Below are 9,524 nucleotides of genomic sequence, written 5' to 3' on the forward strand. Positions count from 1 at the left end.
GGGTTGCTCCTGGTCGGTCTCATTTCTAACTGCCTATGTTCCCTCTACCTTAGGGATCCAGACTGTCTGTTGCAGGCATTATAAACCAGGTGCAATTCCAGCAAGGCTTTTAAGGCTGTTCTGATGGAAAATGTGCAAGATAAAGAGGAAATGCAGTGCCATTTTTACATTAGAACCTGGAAATATAGGTACACCATGGACTACTAAAAAGATGTGTACCTATTTTCAGCAGGAATAAATCTGATCCACTAATGTGAGGAGAAAATCATAGAATCATAGAATCAAGCAGGTTGGAAGAGACCTCCAAGATCAGCCAGGCCAACCTAGCACCCAGCCCTAGACAGTCAACTAGACCATGGCACTAAGTGCCTCAGCCAGGCTTTCCTTGAACACCTCCAGGCACGGTGACTCCACCACCTCCCTGGGCAGCCCATTCCAATGCCAATCACTCTCTCTGCCAACAACTTCCTCCTAACATCCAGCCTAGACCTACCCCAGCACAACTTGAGACTGTGTGCCCTTGTTCTATTGCTGGTTGCCTGGGAGAAGAGACCAATCCCCACCTGGCTACAACCTCCCTTCAGGTAGTTGTAGACAGCAATGTGGTCTGCCCTGAGCCTTCTCTTCTCCAGGCTGCACACCCCCAGCTCCCTCAGCCTCTCCTCATAGGCTTTGTGTTCCAGGCCCCTCACCAGCTTTGTTGCCCTTCTCTGGACACCTTCCAGCACCTCAACATCTCTCTTGAATTGAGTGGCCCAGAACTGGACACAGCACTCAAGGTGTGGCCTGAGCAGTGCCAAGGAAATGAACTAGCATGCCTGTGATTTCTTGCTCTGCAATACTAAGCACAGGACAGTATCAGGACAGTAAATGCAATCTTCTGCTAAGAAACTGGAACAACAAATATAACATACACTCCAAATCACACTTGAAATAATTTCTTAATAGGAGTGACCTTCAGTAGCAGGAATACCTTTCTATATAATTAAAACACCTACACCTTGAGATGGGAATCATATTTTAGCCATTTTGGGTCAGTGTCACTAAAAGCCTATTGATATCTTTGTCAAGCTAACTCTAGTAGAAATTTTATTCCTGAGAAAGAAAATGTAGGTCACAAATCACTAATAAATGTATTTTTTTTCCTAAAGGTAATTTCCTCATGTAATTTCTCTGTGGTTATCTGCTGTATCTTAATTTAATCACTCTCTGTATCCAGAATAGCATAACTGAAAACACTTTATTCCAAGAAATTGTCTATGGCAGAAATTAGAGGACTTTGTTTCAGCTTGAACTGAAAGTGTTCCAAAATGATATCTCTCTGAAAAAAAATCTCATCTAATAACTGAGAAAGCAAAGCCACTTCTTTTATAGCAAAGCTTCATTTGACATCTCTACATGGCTCTGCATTGCACCAAATCTGGATTGTGAAACCACTTCATTAGAAGTGAGCTTTTACTCGATATAGGTATTCTGAAGTTGGTGTCAGTGTATACAGTCTAGGCATTAGTACAGTGAGGTCACCATTCACTTCTCCAGCCATACAAAGAGATCCTAAGGTGGGATACTACCAACATTTAAATGAGGACATTGTTCAGAAAATCAAGTATCAGAAATAAAAATGTCCATTTAGAAGGGTTTTCAGTTATAAAACTGCATCAGGAATGGTGTGGTCAGCAGGAGCAGGGAGGTCATTCTGCCCCTGTACTCTGCACTGGTTAGACCACACCTTGAGTACTGTGTTCAGTTCTGGGCCCCTCAGTTTAGGAGAGACATCGAGATGATTGAGCGTGTCCAGAGAAGGGCACCTCCAGGGACAGCAACTCCACCACCTCCCTGGGCAGCCCATTCCAATGCCAATCTCTCTCTCTCTGCAGAACTTCCTCCTAACATCCAGCCTAGACTTCCCCCAGCACAACCTGAGATTGTGTCCCCTTGTTCTGTTGCTGGTTGTCTGGCAGAGGAGACCAACCCCCACCTGGCTACAACCTCCCTTCAGGTAGTTGTACCTTCATGTCTCTATTTTCATGTGTATTTTCTACACATGTCTATGTCTTTAGTATTTTCACTGATTTAGGATTCTACATAGAATCATAGAATCAACCAGGTTGGAAGAGACCTCCAAGATCATCCAGTCCAACCTAGCACCCAGCCCTATCCAATCAACTAGACCATGGCACTAAGTGCCTCATCCAGTCTTTTCTTGAAGACCCCCAGGGACAGTGACTCCACCACCTCCCTGGGCAGCCCATTCCAATGGGAAATCACTCTCTCTGGGAAGAACTTCTTCCTAATATCCAGCCTATACCTACCCTGGCACAACTTGAGACTGTGTCCCATGATTCAATGTAGCACTATTCATCATTTAAAATATAGACTATGCCACGTAACATATCTGCGAATAGAATAGAATAGAATAGAATAGAATAGAATAGAATAGAATAGAATAGAATAGAATAGAATAGAATAGAATCAACTAGGTTGGAAGAGACCTCCAAGATCATCCAGTCCAACCTAGCACCCAGCCCTAGCCAGTACCTTTTCAGCAGTCAGTGCAATGTTTACTTGATGTTTCACAAATGTCTTTGTCATATTACACAAAGGTTAAGGAATTTGCTGCCCAAACTCCCATTAGGTGCTATGCCAAAAATACAGACCAACAATTCAGTGTGTTGACTCAGGCAACCTACTTAATCTGTGCTATTCATTGGTGTTTTTTATCCAGATATTGCAGTTGCTTCATCAGATACCGAATGTTTGTCTTAGGATAGATCTCTACAAAAATTAAGTGACAGTTTTCTAGACTTTTCTTTTTTACCTAGTCTTGACACCAAAATACAATCAGTGATGGACAAAAACTCTTTGTATATAGTTGTGACAAATCCTGGAAGTTGAGAAGTAATGAAAGCATGAAAACCCCTAACTAAGCCTTGTATTTCAAAAGATTTTGTTCTGATCTATAGGTCTGAGAACCATTCCAGCAGCTACAAAGTGAAACAAAGGCTTAACTGGAGAAGTGAAGATCATGCTGGGTGATTATAAAAGCAGCTCTGTCACTGTATGCATTGTGTGCCAAGTAAAGGGGAGTATAAGTCATTCTGAAAATCAAAGCATCCAAATAAGAGAAAGATCAGCATGGAATGCACAGTGGCTTAAGAACATGCATAAACATGAGGATGGTAATAAAAGCCTCTTCCCTTCAGCAAAAAACTCTCCAGCAATTCTAGTGGTCTCCCTTGGGCTTGGGAGCTAAAAACTCTTGAGAAATTTGGAAAGATCACAGTATCACCAAGGTTGGAAGAGACCTCATAGATCAAGTCCAACCCTTTACCACAGAGCTCAAGGCCAGACCATGGCACCAAGTGCCACGTCCAGTCCTGCCTTGAACAGCTCCAGGGACGACGACTCCACCACCTCCCCGGGCAGCCCATTCCAGTGTCCAATGACTCTCTCAGTGAAGAACTTTCTCCTCACCTCCAGCCTAAATTTCCCCTGGCGCAGCCTGAGGCTGTGTCCTCTTGTTCTGGTGCTGGCCACCTGAGAGAAGAGAGCAACCTCCTCCTGGCCACAACCACCCCTCAGGTAGTTGTAGACAGCAATAAGATCTCCCCTGAGCCTCCTCTTCTCCAGGCTGCACACCCCCAGCTCCCTCAGCCTCTCCTCACAGGGTTTGTGCTCGAGGCCTCTCACCAGCCTCGTTGCCCTTCTCTGGATGTTGATGTGGAGGAAACCAGCCAAACATCCATCTGTCTTGGGGAAACAGGGAGACAAATGGGTGTTGTGGTGAAGGTCATCTGTTAAGAGATTGTAACTCAGGGCAAGCCTGTCAAAGCAGCTTTCTTAAGGGAAGAAGTGGTAGAAGCAATCATGAAACCAATAATACAGAGTTATGGAAAAACTAAGTGACTGGTCAGTTAAGAGCAATTCAGATTTATTCTCACACCCAAGATAACCTTAAGCTGGAGGTAGGACTTCCTCAAAAATAAATTTTCCATACACAGTCAGGCAAGAGAAAATCCCAATAAAAAGTACAATTCACTTGCACCATGCCTGTCAATTCATTAATCATACTCTCCTCATAGGAAGATGCATCAATTTTCTCTTTCCCTTTGGATACCACAAAGCAGACAATCTTCTGCCAGCTGTGATCTTGCACAGTAGATGATAAATATTTCTAACAAATCACTTGCTGGGTTGGATTTTTTTCATTGTTACTACAGGTGTAGAAATAAATTTTGCCCCAACTGCTTTCAGCTTCATGGACAAATGCTCTCGATTCTCTTTGGAAAGCTCACAACCATAACTTCTCATTTCAGAAATTTACTTTTTTTCAGCTTTTTCTGTCATAAAACTTTCCTTCATTCCCCTACTTCAAGTGTCTGTTCAAGAACTGTAAATCCTCATGGTTCTACATTGTCAACAGATTTCCAAGTCTGTTGAAGGTTTATAGACACTCTATCTACAACTGTGAATGGCCAAGTTAAAAGTCTCCACATCCACACTTTCCATACTTTCCCTGTCTATAACCTTGAAATACAGGGTAGTGGCTTACTCTCACTGGGACAATCTTATTCCCCCAGTCAGCTCGTTATGGAGTCTTAACCTGCTGTCTACACCTACCTGAGGGGTGGCTGTGGCCAGGAAGAGGTTGATCTCTTCTCTCAGGTGGCCAGTGCCAGAACGAGAGGACACAGCCTCAGGCTGCACCAGGGGAGATTTAGGCTGGAGGTGAGGAGAAAGTTCTTCACTGAGAGAGTCATTGGCCACTGGAATGGGCTGCCCGGGAAGGTGGTGGAGTCGCCGTCCCTGGAGCTGTTCAAGGCAGGATTGGACGTGGCACTTGGTGCCATGGTCTGGCCTTGAGCTCTGTGGTAAAGGGTTGGACTTGATGGTCTATGAGGTCTCTTCCAACCCTGATGATACTGTGATACTGTGATAATTATTTCCTTTGAGCTACTGACAGGGAATTCATGTAGCAGTTTGCTTCCTGGCAGCTCAGTCTGAATGTGCACATTAGAAAAGATACTAAGTTATAGCCATTATTCTTGGTGGCACTAATTTCATTGACAAAACATTTGGTTTAATGTCAATATATAAACCAGGGAACTTTCTTAATATAATGAGGAATCTGAAATATTGAAAATGGAATAAAGAAAAGGAGGAAGTTCTTCACAGAGAGAGTGATTTGGCATTGGAATGGGCTGCCCAGGGAGGTGTTGGAGGCACCATCTCTGGAGGTGTTCAAGCAAAGACTGGCTGGGCCACTTAGTGCCATGGTCTAGTTGACTGGCTAGGGCTGGGTGCTAGGTTGGACTGGATGATCTTGGAGGTCTCTTCCAACCTGGTTCATTCTATGATTCTATGATTCCTTCAGAGTCATATTCCTTACTTGTTCTTCACACTGAGCCAGTTTTATTTTGCTGGTGCTTTGGCTAGCCTCAGATTGCAAAACAACATACACTTGAAACTTGTAAAATGAATCACTCTCTTCTGGTCATCTCAGACCAAGGTTGCAAGCCTCAGTTCCATATAATCATCAATTATCAGTCTTGACGTGAGGAGAGGCCAAAATTCTGTCCTGAGAATCAATGGCAAATGATTACTTTTTGAACCATCACTTTACAGACTTAATTAAATTCATGGCTGACCTTGGGAATTTGAATCCATAATGCCCCTTTATTCCTCTATCACTATGAGCCCAAAGGCAGCACAAACCAATTGTGTGGTCTGCTTTATACAGGTGAACAAAGAAGGTGCTCCAGCTCCCTTTTCTCCTTGAATCAAACGAAGTCCATGAGCTCTTTGGTTCAGATTCTACATTTAAATAACAGCATTGCATGCTTGAATGTTTATGTCTTCCACCATTCAGGAAAAGATCTTTCACTGGAACACAGGCTCAACATAAACCTGTTTATGACTCCTCTCAAATTGAAGTCATAGCGCTTCTTACAGCGCAAGGTCCTGTCCTAGTGGTAGAACTGCATCTTTAAACAAACATAATCATGGCACTGAATGAAACCAAACAATTTTTTAAATATCCTATTAAGCATGTTTTGCATTATTCCAGAAGATATTTAGAGCTTCCTAAACCCCTGAACTGTTTAGATATCAGATGTATCAAGTAAATTCCCTGTAGTGGAAATATTTTACAGTGTTTAAGAATATAAAATTCAGTCCCTCCACAAGTATATATCCATTTCTGGGATGACCCAGCAGTGATTTGAAAGAAAGTACATAATTTAAGAAAATAAAAAGAGAGACAGAAAAGGTCTATAAAAGCAGGGGGACTTCCTCTTCTCTCTCTCTATTCTCCCTGCCTCCCTGCTTACCAGCATCACCATCCTGTTCCTGGTTCTACCACGTGGCCATCACCCATGAGGTGGACAAAGCCATCACCAGCAAAATCTGATTGCATTTACACATTTTGAAGTTGTTTTCCCTTCCCTATACCTCTGGAACTTCCCTACCTCAGATACCTTTTTAATTTATCATTAAACTTTCCTTCTTTTTAACCTCCAAATCAGAGTGAGAGTATTTATTTGGTGTGCTTACCTTTTCCTCTCTCTACATCTAATTCCTTTCTTTTGGGAAAGAAGGGGGAAGAGGGAAGGTCACTCTATAAAATTGGTTTTGGTTCTATCAAATACATTTGAGTCTCTGGGAATTTCAATTAGAACTGAGACACATCTGCACCTCTTCTCCATGAAAAATCCTTTGTACCTAACTTAAGCTGTTAAATGAAAAGTCAAGATTTTGGGCTACTGTAAGAGCAGGCAGTTCAGACAAGAATATGGTTTGGAAATTTTGTCCTGAGATGTTAGTTTAGATGTGTCACATTTTTATCCTCTATTGTGGCTAGGAGTCTGAGTCACAAGATATTAGGGGTTGGAAGGTGTTGAGAATAGCAATATTAAATGTAGTGATTCTATAGACTTGTCTGAGTGTGGTACAGCTATTGCAAATTGAAATAGTGGAACATAAGCCATGGACAGGTGAGAGTGCATGAGCTCAGAAGTTCTGAGTTAAGGTAAAATAGAAGGTTGGAATGACCTTAGAGAGTGGTGTAACAAATACAAACAAATGTAAGGCTGGAGCCTGTGGTTTTCACCTATCTCTGCTGACTTAGATTGCTTAGGCACAACGTATGTGTTGTTGAGAGAATATGATGCATGTCTATGCCAAATAGTATGTAATTTCTGAGGCAAGTACATGTAACCAATTACAGTTTAATACAACTTGCAGCCTTCTGATGAAAGGTATAAAAACACATGTTTGGAATGCAATAAATAGATTGGATTGGCTTGCATCAAGTGTCTCCCCTTCTACTCTGATGCCTATGGCATCGTAGCCCATGACACTCTACTACAACTATTCCACATTTTAGGGCCACAGAAGAAAATAAAAGCTGCAGGGAGTATTGTTAATGACTTCATAAAGCTGGTAAGGGGCCTGGAACACAAAGCCTATGAGGAGAGGCTGAGGGAGCTGGGGGTGTTTAGCCTGGAGAAGAGGAGGCTCAGGGGGGACCTCATTGCTGTCTACAACTACCTGAAGGGACATTGTAGACAGGTGGGGGTTGGTCTCTTCTGCCAGGCAACCAGGAACAGAACAAGGGGACACAGTCTCAAGTTGTGCCAGGGTAGGTCTAGGCTGGATGTTAGGAGGAAGTTCTTCATAGAGAGAGTGATTGGCATTGGAATGGGCTGCCCAGGGAGGTGGTGGACTCACCATCCCTGGAGGTGTTCAAGAAAAGCCTGGCTGAGGCACTTAGTGCCATGGTCTAGTTGACTGGCTAGGGCTGGGTGCTAGGTTGGACTGTGTGATCATGGAGGTCTCTTCCAACCTGGTTGATTCTATTATTCTATGATTCTGTACTGGATCAATTCTTGAGTGCAACTTGAAACCAAAACATGCTATTGTCTTACACTGAAAGGTCTATAGAAGCGGAAGAAGTCAACTTGGAGGAAAAGAAAAAACCCATAAACCATTGTATAAGTAGCATGACAACTTCTATACTACTCTGAGTTCTTCTAGTATTTGGTCAACCTCCTTCTGTAAAATTTTGCAGAGGAGGAAACTATATTCTCAGCAAAGTTAAAAAAAAGAACCAACAGATATCAGCTTCTGCTGGCTATTGTCTGAATATCATTCAAGGAAACAGCAACTACTTGCACTGCTGAATGGGAGTGCTGGGACATGCCAACAAACAAATTACTTTAAACCTTTATGATGCCATTATTGTACAAAACAAGATTAACATCACTACAAATCAGTTACACAAGTTCAGTTGAGTATGTCAGGGAATGCATGTGAAACACACTTGTGAAACAACAGTATGATAAAAGGCACTATTAAAGGTTTAACAGGAAAAGAATGGAAATTCTTTTGTATATGCTTTTCCTTCAAGGAACCATTGAGAAGGAAAGGTCAACATTTTTAGCTTGCTTTTGTTTTTTTTTTTTTCTTTTAACTTACAGTCAGCACAAATCTGTGTGGAAGACTCTTTGATTTGCTGTGATTTTCTATAGCATGACATTCTTCCCAAAGATATTATGCCAAAACCCCAAATCATTATTTTAAGTATTAAAATTCAATTCAAGAAAGATGTTGAGGTGCTGGAACATGTCCAGAGAAGGGCAACAAAGCTGGTGTGGGGCCTGGAGCACAAATCCTATGAGGAGAGGTTGAGGGAGCTGGGGGTGTTTAGCCTGGAGAAGAGGAGGCTCAGGGGTGATCTTATTACTGTCTACAACTACCTGGAGGGGCATTGTAGCCAGGTGGGGGGTGGCCTCTTCTCCCAGGCAACCAGCAACAGAACAAGGGGACACAGTCTCAAGTTGTGCCAGGGTAGGTCTAGGCTGGATGTTAGGAAGAAGTTCTTCACAGAGAGAGTGATTGCCATTGGAATGGGCTGCCCAGGGAGGTGGTGGAGGCACCGTCCCTGGGGGTCTTCAAGCAAAGCCTGGCTGAGGCACTTAGTGCCATGGTCTAGTTGATTGGTTAGGGCTGGGTGCTAGGTTGGACTGGATGATCTTGGAGGTCTCTTCCAACCTGGCTGATTCTATGATTCTATGATTCTATAAAATCTGCTTATACTAGACTGCTTATTTTTGGAGCTTAATGATTCATCTACCTTTAAGTAAATTCATAAGAGAATGGGAATAATTATGCCTGAGATCCCATCAACTATTTCATTTGCCTTATTCTGCTGGACTTTTCAGGCACCATTTTTTTTTCTCTTGAGTGTATTAGGGACTTACAAACTTAATTTTACCAAGACTGATGTTGTCCTAAATCATTCCTAATCCTTATCCTTCCAGGACTTAGTGCTTAAAAATTGCATATAACTGTCTTTGAGGAAGGCTCCTCTGTTGCCTATCTTGTAGCCTTTTTCATGAGTTCTCCAGTTTTGAGACTGGTTCCTTACTTAGAATTGAGGAAAGATTTGTCATTTTATGTTAAATTGTGATCACAGAGAGAATGGTGAAAAATGCAGCACAAAAACAACAAAACAAGTCAGTTAT

At 42.5% G+C, this 9,524-nt stretch overlaps 1 protein-coding gene across 1 annotated transcript in view; it reads left to right on the top strand.

Moving 5' to 3' along the window:
* GCFC2 (GC-rich sequence DNA-binding factor 2) overlaps positions 1–9,524 on the top strand; it is a 988,578-nt gene that overhangs the window by 957,243 nt on the left and 21,811 nt on the right. The window lies entirely within an intron of this gene.

Source organism: Pogoniulus pusillus, chromosome 7 (genome assembly GCF_015220805.1).
Source record: "Pogoniulus pusillus isolate bPogPus1 chromosome 7, bPogPus1.pri, whole genome shotgun sequence".
NCBI classification, from domain to species: Eukaryota; Metazoa; Chordata; class Aves; order Piciformes; family Lybiidae; genus Pogoniulus; species Pogoniulus pusillus.